General features: G+C 40.4%; 1 protein-coding gene across 1 annotated transcript in view; it reads right to left on the bottom strand.

Annotated features, from left to right (window-relative positions):
• LOC124268879 (rho guanine nucleotide exchange factor 33-like) overlaps positions 1–16,935 on the bottom strand; it is a 59,430-nt gene that overhangs the window by 20,632 nt on the left and 21,863 nt on the right. The gene's annotated exons all lie outside the window — the stretch shown is intronic.

Here is a 16,935-nt window from a genome sequence, read left to right as displayed (position 1 = left end):
ATGGACTGACCCATACTGACCTACAGTGGTAACCCATGGACTGACCTACAGTGGTAACCCATGGACTGACCTACAGTGGTAACCCATGGACTGACCTAGTTGGTGGTGGACTGTACAGTGGTAACCCATGGACTGTACTACAGTGGTAACCCATGGACTGACCTACAGTGGTGACCCATGGACTGTACTACAGTGGTAACCCATGGAACCTAACCCATGGACTGGACCCATGGACTGTACTACAGTGGTAACCCATGGACTGACCTACAGTGGTGACCCATGGACTGTACTACAGTGGTAACCCATGACTGGTACTCCATGGACTGACCTACAGTGGTAACCCATGGACTGTACTACAGTGGTAACCCATGGACTGACCTACAGTGGTAACCCACAGGACATGGACTGACCTACAGTGGTAACCCATGGACTGAGTGGTAACCCATGGAGTGACCTACAGTGGTAACCCATGGACTGTACTACAGTGGTAACCCATGGACTGTACCTACAGTGGTAACCCATGGACTGGACCTACAGTGGTAACCCATGGACTGACCTACAGTGGTAACCCATGGACTGACCTACAGTGGTAACCCATGGACTGTACTACAGTGGTAACCCATGGACTGACCTACAGTGGTAACCCATGGATGGACTACAGTGGTAACCCACAGTGGTACAACCCATGGACTGACCACAGTGGTAACCCATGGACTGACCTACAGTGGTAACCCATGGACTGTACACTGACAGTGGTAACCCATGGTACACCACAGTGGTAACCCATGGACTGTACTACAGTGGTAACCCATGGACTGACCCAGTGGTACTGGTACCCAGTGGACATGGACTACAGTGGTAACCCATGGACTGACCTACAGTGGTAACCCATGGACTGACCTGTGGTAAACCATGGACTTACCACAGTGGTAACCCATGGACTGTACTACAGTGGACCTCCAGTGGTAACCAATGGACTGTACTACAGTGGTAACCCATGGACTGACCTACAGTGGTGAACCCATGGACTGACCTACAGTGGTAACTCCATGGACTGACCTACAGTGGTAACCCATGGACAGTGGTGACCCATGGACAGTGGTAACCCATGGACTGTACTACAGTGGTAACCCATGGACTGACCTACAGTGGTAACTCCATGGACTGACCTACAGTGGTAACACATGGACTGACTGACATGGAGTGTACTACAGTGGTAACCCATGGACTGACCTACAGTGGTAACCCATGGACTGACCTACAGTGGTAACCCATGGACTGTACTACAGTGGTAACCCATGGACTGACCTACAGTGGTAACCCATGGACTGACCTACAGTGGTAACCCATGGACTGACCTACAGTGGTAACACATGGAGTGTACTACAGTGGTAACCCATGGACTGTACTACAGTGGTAACCCATGGACTGTACTACAGTGGTAACCCATGGACTGACCTACAGTGGTAACCCATGGACTGTACTACAGTGGTAACCCATGGACTGACCTACAGTGGTAACACATGGACTACACCACAGTGGTAACCCATGGACTGTACTACAGTGGTAACCCATGGACTGACCTACAGTGGTAACCCATGGACTGTACTACAGTGGTAACCCATGGACTGTACTACAGTGGTAACCCATGGACTGTACCACAGTGGTAACCCATGGACTGTACTACAGAGTATCTGATGGCATCATCTGTCTGGCAGAGTGCCCAGGTCTGGCACTGACCCCAACTGTCTCTCTAAACCTGGACTCCAAGGAAATGTCTGTGAAGGACTCAGAGAGGTACGGAAGCCTATTAGGGCCACTGATTTAGTTTCTTGAATTTTCAACTTAATATCTTGAATTTTCAAGATAATAAAAAAAAATCAGTGGCCCTAATATGCTTCCGTAGAGAGGGTTTCTGAAGATATTTTTTTGAATGTTGCATTGATCAAATTTCGTTGACTGCTCTCCTTCAAACTTGCACCCAGCCATTCATTGTTTCATTACTGTGTGTAAAACTGTAAAAATCTCTGACACTGCTAAGATTTGAATAAACATTGACTGTTTAGCCAGATAAGACTGGAGAGAAAAGAGTATCACATGAGGAACTGGAGACTCCTGGGGGTAACCCGAGACAGTTGTGGTGAAGGGTTTACTGTGTTCAGCATCTCATCAACAAGTGTTACATTCACACTTACATTGATTACAGTAACTCTACACACGCAATAAAGGCGTGTTCACAAGGTGCTCATCTTAGCAATACTACACCACCAGTGGATGATATGTAAGACAAGTGTACGAGTTGTGCTCCTGTATACCCAGGTGGGATTCTCATGTGGATATATCCTACATTATCACCCAAAAGGGGGTAGATGGCCTGCTTGTATTGCGTCTGAATGGCCCTTTTCTCTTCAGTGTGTTTATTTTGGCTCTGAGTATTGTTATCTTCTGTGAAATGACATTTCACACACATACATTACCAGAATAGTGAGTCACAAGTATGTTCTAAATGTAAAAAGCATGAACAGAGAAGATGTGGTGAGACTGATATTTCTCAGGTCTCAAGCTGACTCGAACTAGATTCAGCCCTGTGGCGATACTCAACAAGAGCGGATACCCTGCAACCTTTGGTGGTGGTAAGAGGTGACTTAATGGAGTTGGTGGGTAGGCTCACTGACATGGATGATAGCATGTCACTGTACCCATAGGTTGTGGAACATTGCCCACAATATCAATCATTACAGGATTTACAGGACGATATCACATCATGAACAGAGCCAACTGTGATGTAACAGTACAAGCCTGATTCTACAATGGACATTTCTCAGTACGAGCCTGGTTCTTACCATAAACATTCCTGAGCCTGTGTCTACCCTGGACATTCCTCAGTACAAGCCTTGTTCTACCCTGGACATTGCTCTGTACAAGCCTGGTTCTAGCTTGGACATTCCTCGGTACAAACCTGGGTCTACCCTGGACATTCTTCAGTACAAGCCTTGTTCTACCCTGGACATTGCTCTGTACAAGCCTGGTTCTAGCTTGGACATTCCTCGGTACAAGCCTGGGTCTACCCTGGACATTCTTCAGTACAAGCCTGGTTGTACCCTGGACATTCCTCAATACAAGCCTGGTTCTACCCTGGACATTCCTCAGTACAAGCCTGGGTCTACCCTGGACATTCCTCAGTACAAGCCTGGTTGTACCCTGGATATTCCTCAGTACAAGCCTGGTTGTACCCTGGACATTCCTCAGTACAAGCCTGGGTCTACCCTGGACATTCCTCAGTACAATCATGGTTGTACCCTGGATATTCCTCAGTACAAGTCTGGGTCTACCCTGGACATTCCTCAGTACAAGCCTGGGTCTAACCTGGACATTCCTCAGTACAAGCCTGGTTGTACCTTGGACATTCCCCAGTACAAGCCTGGTTGTACCCTGGACATTCCTCAATACAAGCTTGGTTCTACCCTGGATCGCTGTTTCATATACATGGAACACAGGCAGACAAAGAAACAGTTGCATTTTAGATAATGCAGCTTAGAAAATATCTGCTGTGTCCCATCTGCAGACGGCCATGGCTTGCTCCAGTCCACCAGCTGAGTATGTTTGCCACACAACACTGAGGCCAGACATTCCCTGCCCTGTCTATTATCACCCAGTCGTCACTTCGTCAACAACATCAGTGAACAGTGCAAGGCAACCTCAACATGACTGATCAATTATCAGGAACATTAACTGTGCAATTTGCCAAACATTCAACACGTTTTTGGTTCCAATTTTGTTCCATGACGACATGTTTCACAGTTTTCACTGAAAGGCATGAGTCAACACAAATCAATGAACTGACATATCACACATCTTACTGCTTCAAATAAAGAAGGAAAAGAATAACTAAATCTCAACTATATTAGTATATATACAGCCACAAATATATCCTTAATTTTGTTTGGTTGTTGAGGACACTACACCAAAACATATCCCATTTGCAAGGCAAACTATTGTATATTACAGCAAATAAAGGCAATCAATTGATCAATACATGAATAATCAATAATTCAATGAAATAATCAATGCCAGATTCTGCTGACATGACACCTGGGATAGGTACAAGTAGGCAGCACCTGTACACATAACCTATCTACTTTTCACTGTTACCTGGCCCTACCCTGACCTAGCGAGCTACTGTCACAATGTATTGTCACCATGTACTGTCAAAATACAGGGTACAGGTGAACTGAGGCCAAGCAGTCAGGGAATAGTCAATCTAGTTGTGAATCCCAGGTTGACAAAGACATGGAATCTGTTGACAACACTGGGATCTGCTTCGGTAGACATTCAGGTGAATGTCTTTCACAGGTAGACACAAGATGCTGGACAATCAACAGAATGCTGGATAGGTATAAAGGTGAACAACTGTTTTGAAACAACATTCAAACTTATGAATTCTCATGCATCATGAATTTAACAGAGGTTCAGTAAATGCTCAGGCTTTTACAATCAAGTTTATCTAACCCGAATACTACCAACTTAATGTTTCTACCAGCTGAAAGTAGAAAGTTTGGATTTATCTGGTAAAATCTCTCCAGTTGAGGGTGGAAACATTTGTGGCAACCACACTTACACTCAGCATTTTATACATTGCAACTTGTTTGCTTCCTTGGACAAGAACAATCTATTAAGCTTAAGCTGCTATTTGAATTCTGCCTCAGTATTTCTCTAGTGCACAGCTAGGGCTTATTTTCACATCAGTTATTCCCAGAAAGCTGGCATTGTACTGGTCAGGAACAATCCCCAACCAATCAATTCATCGTAGCCTAAATATGACATGAACCCAGGCAGCCATTAAGCTAGTTTGATATTTGAAAGCAATAACATTTGAACAACCGGGTCAGGTTTATAGCAGCACTGGCTTGGTGGCCGACCAGGCCAGTCTCCTGAAAGGTTTTCCAAGTCGAAGGCGATTAGTGCTGGAGAGTAAAGCAGTTCAACCTAAGCTGCTCCTCACCACAGACACTGTGTATACCAGCCACAGTATCTCTCCATCATTAGCCAGGCTTGTGATTAAGTCCACTCAACCGTCAATGATCAGTAAGTCAGGCTTGTGATTGTTAAATCCACACATCTGAACTGATGGTTCCACCTGTAGCATCACAACAGAGGGAGATATGTACCATCAGCTAACTACAGACAATTCTATGCAGTCTGTGACTTTAACCTGACTAGCCCCAAACCATATTATCCAAATGTCTTCTGATCAAGCAAGCTAACTTATGTCAGCCCACTGTGTGTCAGGACTGTCCAGCCTTGTAGACTCCAGTGACTGGCACAGACTGACCAGTTACTCCTTATCACACAGCTGCCATCACTAGGCCCTGTGATGTGTCCTGGCCAAGAACTCATGCAGGATTGTTGCTAAGGGACCATGCATTTTGTGATCAAACTCTTTGAAGTAGTTTGCATTTACCGGGTCCCAGGGACCCGTTTGGGTGCTGCACCATATATGTATCAGCTAGCCAGAGTTGTCAGAGTTCTGGGACTCCACCGCTGTCCGGCAGTGCTCTTGTCTGGTCACAGGGATATATCAAGGCCTCCTGTGAGACTGATATTGTCCCAAGTCAGTAGCCAATGTAAATATTTAGTATATGTAAATATTTCAAACTTGAGACATAATTTTCTCAATTCATGTTAATATAGTTATAAGCAAAGTTATTGTAGAGGTGACTTGTGATTCAATGACAGCAAAACCAATATGAAGAAAAGCTATTATTGTATCAAATACAATGAACTGCTAACAACTATGAATCTTAGAAAATTTCCACATTGTCATCCCAATTTTTCACAAGATAATATTTTTCCAAATTTGCCTTCCAAGGGAATCTTTAGTTTGGAAACCTCAGATAAATCAACTGAAACAAGGGCATCTCCTTGTCCAGCTGTATCAGTTGTTGGATCTATGTCCCTGATCAGATTGCCCACATGTAAACACATTCAGTGAAGAACACATGAAGCCAGCCCTGTAGTGCAGACTGTATATAATTATTCCAATACAATCTGAGCAGTGCACTACATGAGTCACTGCACAGATAAATAAGGCCATTCCGTATCTGCCCCTCACCAGATATACATTACAGGCTTGTACTGCTTCATGGAGGAAATGATTCAAACCTGACCTTGCCTATTTGCAACTATTGGCTGGTGTCTATGCCTGACCTTGCCTATTTGCAACTATTGGCTGGTGTCTATGTCGTGTTGTAAATGCCAGGGGTGTCATTACAGAGGAATGACAACAGTGCCAGACACATGACCTGCGCCTGGCTGTGCACTCCCTCACTGAGCAGGGCTTCCAAGCAGGGTGACATTTGATAGCCTCACATGCATAATTCAGACCTTTGCCAATAAGCTGTAAACGAAAGCTGTTTTGGAGACTGAAATTCTGAATTTGAACTGAACTTGCTGCTTCGTCTGGTTGTTGACATGAATTGATAATGGAGTTGTAGCTGTATTATGTAGAAACTGTAGTGATTTGTACAGATCATGACAAGTCAGCAGATATGATTGATAGTAGCTTACATTGTGACCTAATTACCAGCATCCTGCTTCACAGATTGGGATGCTTCCAGTTAACTGAAACCATTTAACTTAAACTAGCCACAAGTCTACACATCAACTTACTTTGATACCAACGAATCCTTTGCTGCTGGAAACACACCACCATATATGAAAATGAATGAAACAAAAGAAGCAGACCTCATACGCCGCTTTACATACTAAACTGATCCTATATGCTTCAGTTTCTTGTTTTGACAAGAAACTATTCCACTCTGTTGAGGTCAGGTTTTATAGAATTAGACAGATAGACATGTGAGAAGAATTCCTTAGTGTTAATCAGAATTCCAGAAAGAGGAATACGCATACTGACTCACTGAGATACGAAGCTGCAGCATGTGCATCGTGACCTGTCGGGGTCTATTCCTCCTGATGTAACCATACCTGTGGAGGACCCGGCGCTGCCTGACATTCTGCGATCACCTGCGAATGTTTACGCTTGCTGCTGGAACTACACACACAGGTAGGGAAGGCTCAGCAGGAGGAATAGGACACAATGACCCAACAGTCAGTAACACATCAAATTCTCTACATTCCAAAAGTAGTTCGTTAGAATTAAGAACGTAAATTTGAGCAGCACATGGAGTGAGTGAATCATATACATGAGTGATGGGTTACCTTTCTGTTTGTAAAGAGATGGGTGAGTGAGTGAGTATTGTCTGGGAGGGCAATATTCAAGCCGTATTACAAGGAGAGATACAGTAAGCATGCTCCACACATTGTATCCATGTAGTGAACCAGACCTGACAAGCAATCACACTGACCACTAGGCTATTGTCCCTAAGGATATAATGGTTAATGACACTCCAGGATAATGTATAACATGGAAAAACATGTAGCAAGTATACACATCCTCCATGTATCCATGTAGTGAACCAGACCTGACAAGCAATCACACTGACCACTAGGCTATTGTCCCTAAGGATATAATGGTTAATGACACTCCAGGATAATGTATAACATGGTAAAACATGTAGCAAGTATACACATCCTCCATGTATCCATGTAGTGAACCAGACCTGACAAGCAATCACACTGACCACTAGGCTATTGTCCCTAAGGATATAATGGTTTTAATGACACTCCAGGATAATGTATAACATGGTAAAACATGTAGCAAGTATACACATCCTCACTGTGAGGCTATGATGGGCTCGACTGCATGGCCCTTCTGTTACTGTCAGTAAATGTAAAGACCATAGAAACCAGGTCTGGCCCAGTGAATCATGATTTCAGATACATCATGGCATGTCAGGTGGGAGGAAACCCGTAAAATGATGCAGGTACAAATATGATTACCACTTTGGTGAAACCCACGAAATCGGGTGTGGACAAACCTAGACACAATAATCATTCGAATATCCAAATCAACCAATGATTTAAGGATACTAATAAGCCTTAAGGCTGCAGAGAGCACTGCAGCATCTCAGACCATTAGCTTACCCATGAACCTGCAAAGTGAGCCTGAATGATGAAAACTGCAGAAACATAGGGAGACATGGTCGGCAATGTAGTGAAACGGCATCTTCTTTATGGTAAATACACACTGTACCCCACATCAACAATAATGTATCAGTACACATTTACATCACATTTTCAGAACAGGTAGGAAGGATAGTTGGAAATTTGCCAGTGACAAGTACTTATAACACATGTTATAACAACTGTTTCTGATTATATACTCAGTAAATGTGGATTCCTTTTCCTAATGATTCCACAGTAAATACATTAAACTGTCAGTAACAGGAAGAGGCTGATAGCAATTACTCCCCATATTTCCCTCCCTTTATGAGGTCAGGTATAATGAGTGGTTCTATGTGATAACATGAAATATCTCACCGAAAGTGGCTCGGACTCACTGGTCCAGACAGCAGCTAGTGTGAGCCTGTATGTAAGACTATTCCCTTACTTCCACCCACTGCATCAGCCAGGCTCTGCAAGGAGTTATCTGACAGGTCAAACAGAATGGGCTTCGAGCTGTTCCGCAGAACAAAAACTTCCTACGTGCCAAAGTAGCATCTTCCTCTTGGCTCAAGTCTGTTTCTCATCTGAGAATGTCTGACAATATACCTTGTCCTGGAGCATGTCCACATAACAAGGCCTCTCATGATGCTTCCATAACTAGTCACAATTGATAACTGACCCTATAATTATACAAATGATCAACTCCAAAGGTGAATAGCTAGTTTACAGGAAACATTACACAGAGCAAACGTTACACCAACTATCAAATCTATGATTTCTTGTACATGCGGAAACTTACATAATGCTACATCATGTTGGCTCTTGTTTTCCTTTTCTATTCAACACACCATATTTCTATATCAGTATAAATTTTGAAAAAAATATTCATCAATTTTACATGGAAATCCATCTATGTCCTGGAAAGTGAACCTATGAACCAAACAACTGTGACACAACTGCAAGCATGATTACATTTAGTGGCAAGCACCTGTTGATTCCCTATTCATTTTTATTTAGACTCCCGATCTTTAGTGCCATTATCAAATCTGGACTGACTACTTGCACACCTATGACCCCCATCCTCCCCATACCACATCCCCTCTCCCTCCTCCTGACCTATGGAGGAATCTCCAATGTGTCTGCCAGGCATCCACTACCAGGTGGTTCATCCATACAGATCAACTGGTAGGGATCTGCCCACATACCCCTGGTGCTACACATGCAGAGGCATCCTGATTACAATCAGTCAGAAAATAATTAATGGGTGTGTGCCAGTACCTCTGAGATTTGAGGCTATTTGACAAGGTTTATATACGAGCAGGGGGAGTGGAAGAGCTGCGATTGGTGGCTGTTTGAAGATGTTTATATGTCAGCAGGGGGAGTGAATGATATGTTGAGAAGGTGTAATTGCCAGCGCCAACACTGAGACAATGAACTGCACGCTACCAGAAACAAGAAATATGTGTTTCGATACATTCCTCATACCTCATAGAGAACACTGTTGTGCCAACTAATGTCAGGAGCTGAAACCGATTAGCTATCTCCCAGACCTGGTAAACCAAAACACGGCCAATATGTAACCAACAATTACAGCAAGAGGCAGTGCTTATCCAAACAGTATTTTGTAGAATGGATCTTGAGTTCTCCAATATTTCTGTATGTTTATCAAAACAAAAGACTGCCATCAAATGACTCCATCCACACTAATTCTGAGAGACAGTAGTTATATCTACTTCAATATATGAAAGCAGAATTTCCTCCATTTTTCTAAATGTCACTTTGACATTCTCTAGAAATGTGGCATTCATGGCCCCTCTGCCAGGCATACATCATGGCTGGCTGAAGAAGTATATAAATGTATATGGTTACCGAGACTGACATCTTGATGGGATTACAGGCAAAAACAAGTTGTTCTACAAGTGCCATTACCAACCAGGCGCTACCCTGGGCCGGTGGAATCAGGCAGCAACATAACCCCGGCAGAGACTTCACTAACTATGCTATCTAAACGACAACAAAGAACTGACCTTCATGCAAGCACTGATGTGAGAGAAGGGTAAAGTCTTCACTGTCCATTTTGAGAAGAACAAATGAAGACAGTGGTGAAGTGTTCCAACCACTGCCTATATGGAAAACAGTTTGCAGGAGCTTATGGCAGGGAGACCTGATCCAGTGTCAGACATATCTATACGGCTACCACAGACAGGAGTGGAGTACACTAGTCTTCAGGTGCCTTGGCAGACAACAAATCATTCTTAGGTTTCCAGTTTTAACTGAATTTTTATTTTCAAAGGCAAACAAATGATGAGAGCTTTGATAAGGTAATATATGAGCAAACAGATTTGTTTGAGTAAAGTATGACCACATATTTTTGTGCATTTTTGCTGAGATCAACCAAAGTGAGTGAAGCTGTTTTCTGTATATTAAAGAAAATTACTGTGAGTAAATGAAAAATACTGCTTTAGAACACAGCAAAGGGACTAACTCTCAGTTACACACCTTCTCTCTGGGGCTGTAGCTGGAGCCAGTACAACAACTGTACACGGAGACAGTGATGGGGAACTCACATGTTGATAACAATACCATTCCAATTCCAATCTAAGGAAGCAATCACAAACTTTTAAAGGTCTACTATAGAAAATTGAACATTACATATTTAAGGAGTTTTGCTAACCGAAGACAGTTTAGTCGACTTAATTAAAATGTAAAATGTAAATGTCTTCACATCTAACAATGGCAGAGTAAGTGTTGTCAAACTATATTTGTGCTGGAGAATGTGTGGAATGTGTTCTGTACAGCATAATGTGTTCCCATTGTTTTGCTTATCAATACAGGAGGATTGCTCACAGTACAGCCATGCAGAGAGTCGGTCATGCTCCATGTAAAATGTGCCCCAGGATAAAGATCTACCACAATACAAATATGTACATGAAACAGATAATCTACATAATACACAAGAATCTTAACTCTCTTGATAAAAATATACCTACACCTGAGTTCACATTAATTTGTATTGAAATTACCAGTAACAAAAACCAACCCAGCAGGCACAGTCTAAATGAGGTTTAAATCTGGTTTAGACGTATAACAACATCTTTTAGAAGTTGATTCAACGTACCCATTTCGATGTCTAAGCCTTGAGCTTGATTCAACGTTTAATAGATGTCTAAACTTCGACCAGCATTTTCTACATTTTTTGTTATTAGTCATTTTGTATTCCTTCTTGAAATAAGTTTTCTTCACTAAATGTGCAACAGAAGATCTTTTTACAGTTAGGTGTGTAAAATTAAGGACTTTTCATGGTTTTGCAATATTTTGTGGATGTGAGAATTTTACGCATAACATTTCTCGGAGGAAATTCTTTTTGTATCAAAAACGGCCTTAAAATGAATATATACAAATTTCACAAATATACATATACACAATAATAACATGCACAAAATGAATGCTGATGATAATTAACCACATATGTAAAGAGGCTAAGTTAGTACGTATGTGATGCGTATCGCATGCTTGATGACTATTCCAAAACATTTGTTACATAAATAAGACGAATACTGGATGGTATGAAGGACTGTCGAGCTCTGTTTGTTTTAAGGGAAGGTAATCGAAAGCGGCGTCCAGATGGAAGTAGTTGAAAATGGCGAGATAAAAAATGGGTACTATCAAATCTAATTTTAGTTGCCTTTTTGACAATCTGGTGCTCATAAATAAATAAATACAAATAAATATCACAGGTGTATATATATATCTATCCAGTTACTGAGCTAATCACCCCTGTAATATCACAGGTGTATATATATCTATCCAGTTACTGAGCTAATCACCCCTGTAATATCACAGGTGTATATATATATCTATCCAGTTACTGAGCTAATCACCCCTGTAATATCACAGGTGTATATATATATCTATCCAGTTACTGAGCTAATCACCCCTGTAATATCACAGGTGTATATATATATCTATCCAGTTACTGAGCTAATCACCCCTGTAATATCACAGGTGTATATATATATCTATCCAGTTACTGAGCTAATCACCCCTGTAATATCACAGGTGTATATATATATCTATCCAGTTACTGAGCTAATCACCCTGTAATATCACAGGTGTATATATATATCTATCCAGTTACTGAGCTAATCACCCCTGTAATATCACAGGTGTATATATATATCTATCCAGTTACTGAGCTAATCAACCCTGTAATATCACAGGTGTATATATATATCTATCCAGTTACTGAGTTAATCACCCCTGTAATATCACAGGTGTATATATATATCTATCCAGTTACTGAGCTAATCACCCCTGTAATATCACAGGTGTATATATATATCTATCCAGTTACTGAGCTAATCACCCCTGTAATATCACAGGTATATATATATATATCTATCCAGTTACTGAGCTAATCATCCCTGTAATATCACAGGTGTATATATATATCTATCCAGTTACTGAGCTAATCACCCTGTAATATCACAGGTGTATATATATATCTATCCAGTTTCTGAGCCTAATCACCCTGTAATATCACAGGTGTATATATATCTATCCAGTTACTGAGCTAATCACCCCTGTAATATCACAGGTGTATATATATATCTATCCAGTTACTGAGCTAATCAACCCTGTAATATCACAGGTGTATATATATATCTATCCAGTTACTGAGCTAATCACCCTGTAATATCACAGGTGTATATATATATCTATCCAGTTACTGAGCTAATCACCCCTGTAATATCACAGGTGTATATATATATCTATCCAGTTACTGAGCTAATCACCCCTGTAATATCACAGGTGTATATATATATCTATCCAGTTACTGAGCTAATCACCCCTGTAATATCACAGGTATATATATATATATCTATCCAGTTACTGGAGCTAATCAACCCTGTAATATCACAGGTGTATATATATATCTATCCAGTTACTGAGCTAATCACCCCTGTAATATCACAGGTGTATATATATCTATCCAGTTACTGAGCTAATCACCCTGTAATATCACAGGTGTATATATATCTATCCAGTTACTGAGCTAATCACCCCTGTAATATCACAGGTGTATATATATCTATCCAGTTACTGAGCTAATCACCCCTGTAATATCACAGGTGTATATATATCTATCCAGTTACTGAGCTAATCACCCCTGTAATATCACAGGTGTATATATATCTATCCAGTTACTGAGCTAATCACCCCTGTAATATCACAGGTGTATATATATATCTATCCAGTTACTGAGCTAATCACTCCTGTAATATCACAGGTGTACAGTCAGACCTCGTTAATACGAACACTTTGGTTTTTTAAAAAAAACGTTCGGATAGTGAAACGTTCGTACTGCTGAAACCACAGTATATGCACCGAGTTACTTCCCTTGATATCTTTCCTTACTATCGAGACTCTGAGGTCAGAAAATTATTATAAAAGATTTCTTAAATAATATGTATGGTCGCCTATTTCCCGATATCTGTGGCTTTCCTTCGGTAACATGACATAACAACGGAAAATACCTCCGTTTGCTGCGTCATTATGAATAACATGGGAGGCGAATCGCTTGATGTCGGTATCGTTCAAAGCTCTGAACATCAACAACATCACTGAACCCTTGCCGAGTATTTTCACAGTTGTAAGAAGCGATTTTATTGGATAAACATTGGTTTCTAATGACGCTTTTTCGCTACAGTCTGCTATAAGGGTCGTGATTGGTCAAAAATCAGACACATTGACCTAAGTAAACTTGAAAACTTTTAGATTTAGACCGAAAGTTTTGGGTAAAATAATGCTATTTTGAACATATTAAGCAAGAAATCTACCTATACGTAAATTATGGATTTTATTCATTAGTTTATTCAATTTACATCGTTACTTTGCTCTTTGAAAATGCTATTGTGGACCCGCTGCGTGAAGTATGTGTCCGAGAATCGTTTTCAATAACATTGCGAAAAATAGTTTATAATTTTATTTCGGTTTGCCGAGCATATATTTCTGGATTGAAGTCTTTCCCAAACAGCGTGTTCGGCCGAAATTTCCCTATCACTTATGATAAAGGGATCAAAGGATGAGTCGCTAAGTCGCTAAACAAACAACGTGGTCACTTTGGTGGACCAGTCAGCAGCGCGGTCAACTTCAATCGTTCGGATTAACGCAGCTGTTAACAACTTAATTAGTCCAATCCGTTCCGACTGACCAGCGTTCGGAGGCGGAAGCTGAATCATCGGACTAACGAGGTGTCAATTATATACAATATATAGGGAGATGATTTGGTGCCCGGTGAGTAGCGTTCGGAAGTCGGGGGATTCGGATTAACGAGGACCGGATTACCGCGGCCTGACTGTATATACATCTATCCAGTTACTGAGCTAATCATCCCTGTAATATCACAGGTGTATCTATATCTATCCAGTTACTGAGCTAATCACCCCTGTAATATCACAGGTGTATATATATATATCTATCCAGTTACTGAGCTAATCAACCCTGTAATATCACAGGTGTATATATATCTATCCAGTTACTGAGCTAATCCCCCTTGTAATATCAGAGCTGTACATATATATCTATCCAGTTACTGAGCTAATCACCCCTGTACTATCACAGGTGTATATATATATATCTATCCAGTTACTGAGCTAATCACCCCTGTACTATCACAGGTGTATATATATCTATCCAGTTACTGAGCTAATCACTCCTGTAATATCACAGGTGTATATATATATCTATCCAGTTACTGAGCTAATCCCCTTTGTAATATCACAACTGTACATATATATCTATCCAGTTACTGAGCCAATCACCCCTGTACTATCACAGGTGTATATATATATATATATATCCAGTTACTGAGCTAATCACCCCTGTACTATCACAGGTGTATATATATATATATCCAGTTACTGAGCTAATCCCCCCTGTACTATCACAGGTGTATATATATCTATCCAGTTACTGAGCTAATCACTACTGTAATATCACAGGTGTATATATATATCTATCCAGTTACTGAGCTAATCACCCCTGTAATATCACAGGTGTATATATATATCTATCCAGTTACTGAGCTAATCACCCCTGTAATATCACAGGTGTATCTATATCTATCCAGTTACTGAGCTAATCACCCTTGTAATATCACAGGTGTATATATATATCTATCTATCCAGTTACTGAGCTAATCACCCTTGTAATATCACAGGTGTATATATATATCTATCCAGTTACTGAGCTAATCACCCCTGTAATATCACAGGTGTATCTATATCTATCCAGTTACTGAGCTAATCACCCTTGTAATATCACAGGTGTATATATATCTATCCAGTTACTGAGCTAATCACCCCTGTAATATCACAGGTGTACATATATATATCTATCCAGTTACTGAGCTAATCACCCCTGTAATATCACAGGTGTATATATATCTATCCAGTTACTGAGCTAATCAACCCTGTAATATCACAGGTGTATATATATATCTATCCAGTTATTGAGCTAATCACCCCTGTAATATCACAGGTGTATATATATCTATCCAGTTACTGAGCTAATCACCCTTGTAATATCACAGGTGTGTATATATATATATATATATATCTATCCAGTTACTGAGCTAATCACCCCTGTAATATCACAGGTGTATATATATCTATCCAGTTACTGAGCTAATCAACCCTGTACTATCACAGGTGTATATATATATATATCTATCCAGTTACTGAGCTAATCACCCCTGTAATATCACAGGTGTATATATATCTATCCAGTTACTGAGCTAATCAACCCTGTAATATCACAGGTGTATATATATCTATCCAGTTACTGAGCTAATCACCCTTGTAATATCACAGCTGTACATTTATATCTATCCAGTTACTGAGCTAATCACCCTTGTAATATCACAGGTGTATATATATATCTATCCAGTTACTGAGCTAATCACCCCTGTAATATCACAGCTGTACATTTATATCTATCCAGTTACTGAGCTAATCACCCCTGTAATATCACAGGTGTATATATATATCTATCCAGTTACTGAGCTAATCACCCCTGTAATATCACAGGTGTATCTATATCTATCCAGTTACTGAGCTTAATCACCCCTTGTAATATCACAGGTGTATATATATATCTATCTATCCAGTTACTGGAGCTAATCACCCTTTGTAATATCACAGGTGTATATATATATCTATCCAGTTACTGAGCTAATCACCCTGTAATATCACAGGTGTATCTATATCTATCCAGTTACTGAGCTAATCAATCTTGTAATATCACAGGTGTATATATATCTATCCAGTTACTGAGCTAATCACCCCTGTAATATCACAGGTGTACATATATATATCTATCCAGTTACTGAGCTAATCACCCCTGTAATATCACAGGTGTATATATATCTATCCAGTTACTGAGCTAATCAACCCTGTAATATCACAGGTGTATATATATATCTATCCAGTTATTGAGCTAATCACCCCTGTAATATCACAGGTGTATATATATCTATCCAGTTACTGAGCTAATCACCCTTGTAATATCACAGGTGTGTATATATATATATATATATATATCTATCCAGTTACTGAGCTAATCACCCCTGTAATATCACAGGTGTATATATATCTATCCAGTTACTGAGCTAATCAACCCTGTACTATCACAGGTGTATATATATATATATCTATCCAGTTACTGAGCTAATCACCCCTGTAATATCACAGGTGTATATATATCTATCCAGTTACTGAGCTAATCAACCCTGTAATATCACAGGTGTATATATATCTATCCAGTTACTGAGCTAATCACCCTTGTAATATCACAGCTGTACATTTA

Source organism: Haliotis rubra, unplaced genomic scaffold (assembly GCF_003918875.1).
Source record: "Haliotis rubra isolate DU_JTF1 unplaced genomic scaffold, ASM391887v1 Scf140, whole genome shotgun sequence".
NCBI classification, from domain to species: domain Eukaryota; kingdom Metazoa; phylum Mollusca; class Gastropoda; order Lepetellida; family Haliotidae; genus Haliotis; species Haliotis rubra.
The sequence above is the reverse complement of the archived record's forward strand: the minus strand, read 5'-3'. Positions and strand labels throughout refer to the sequence as shown.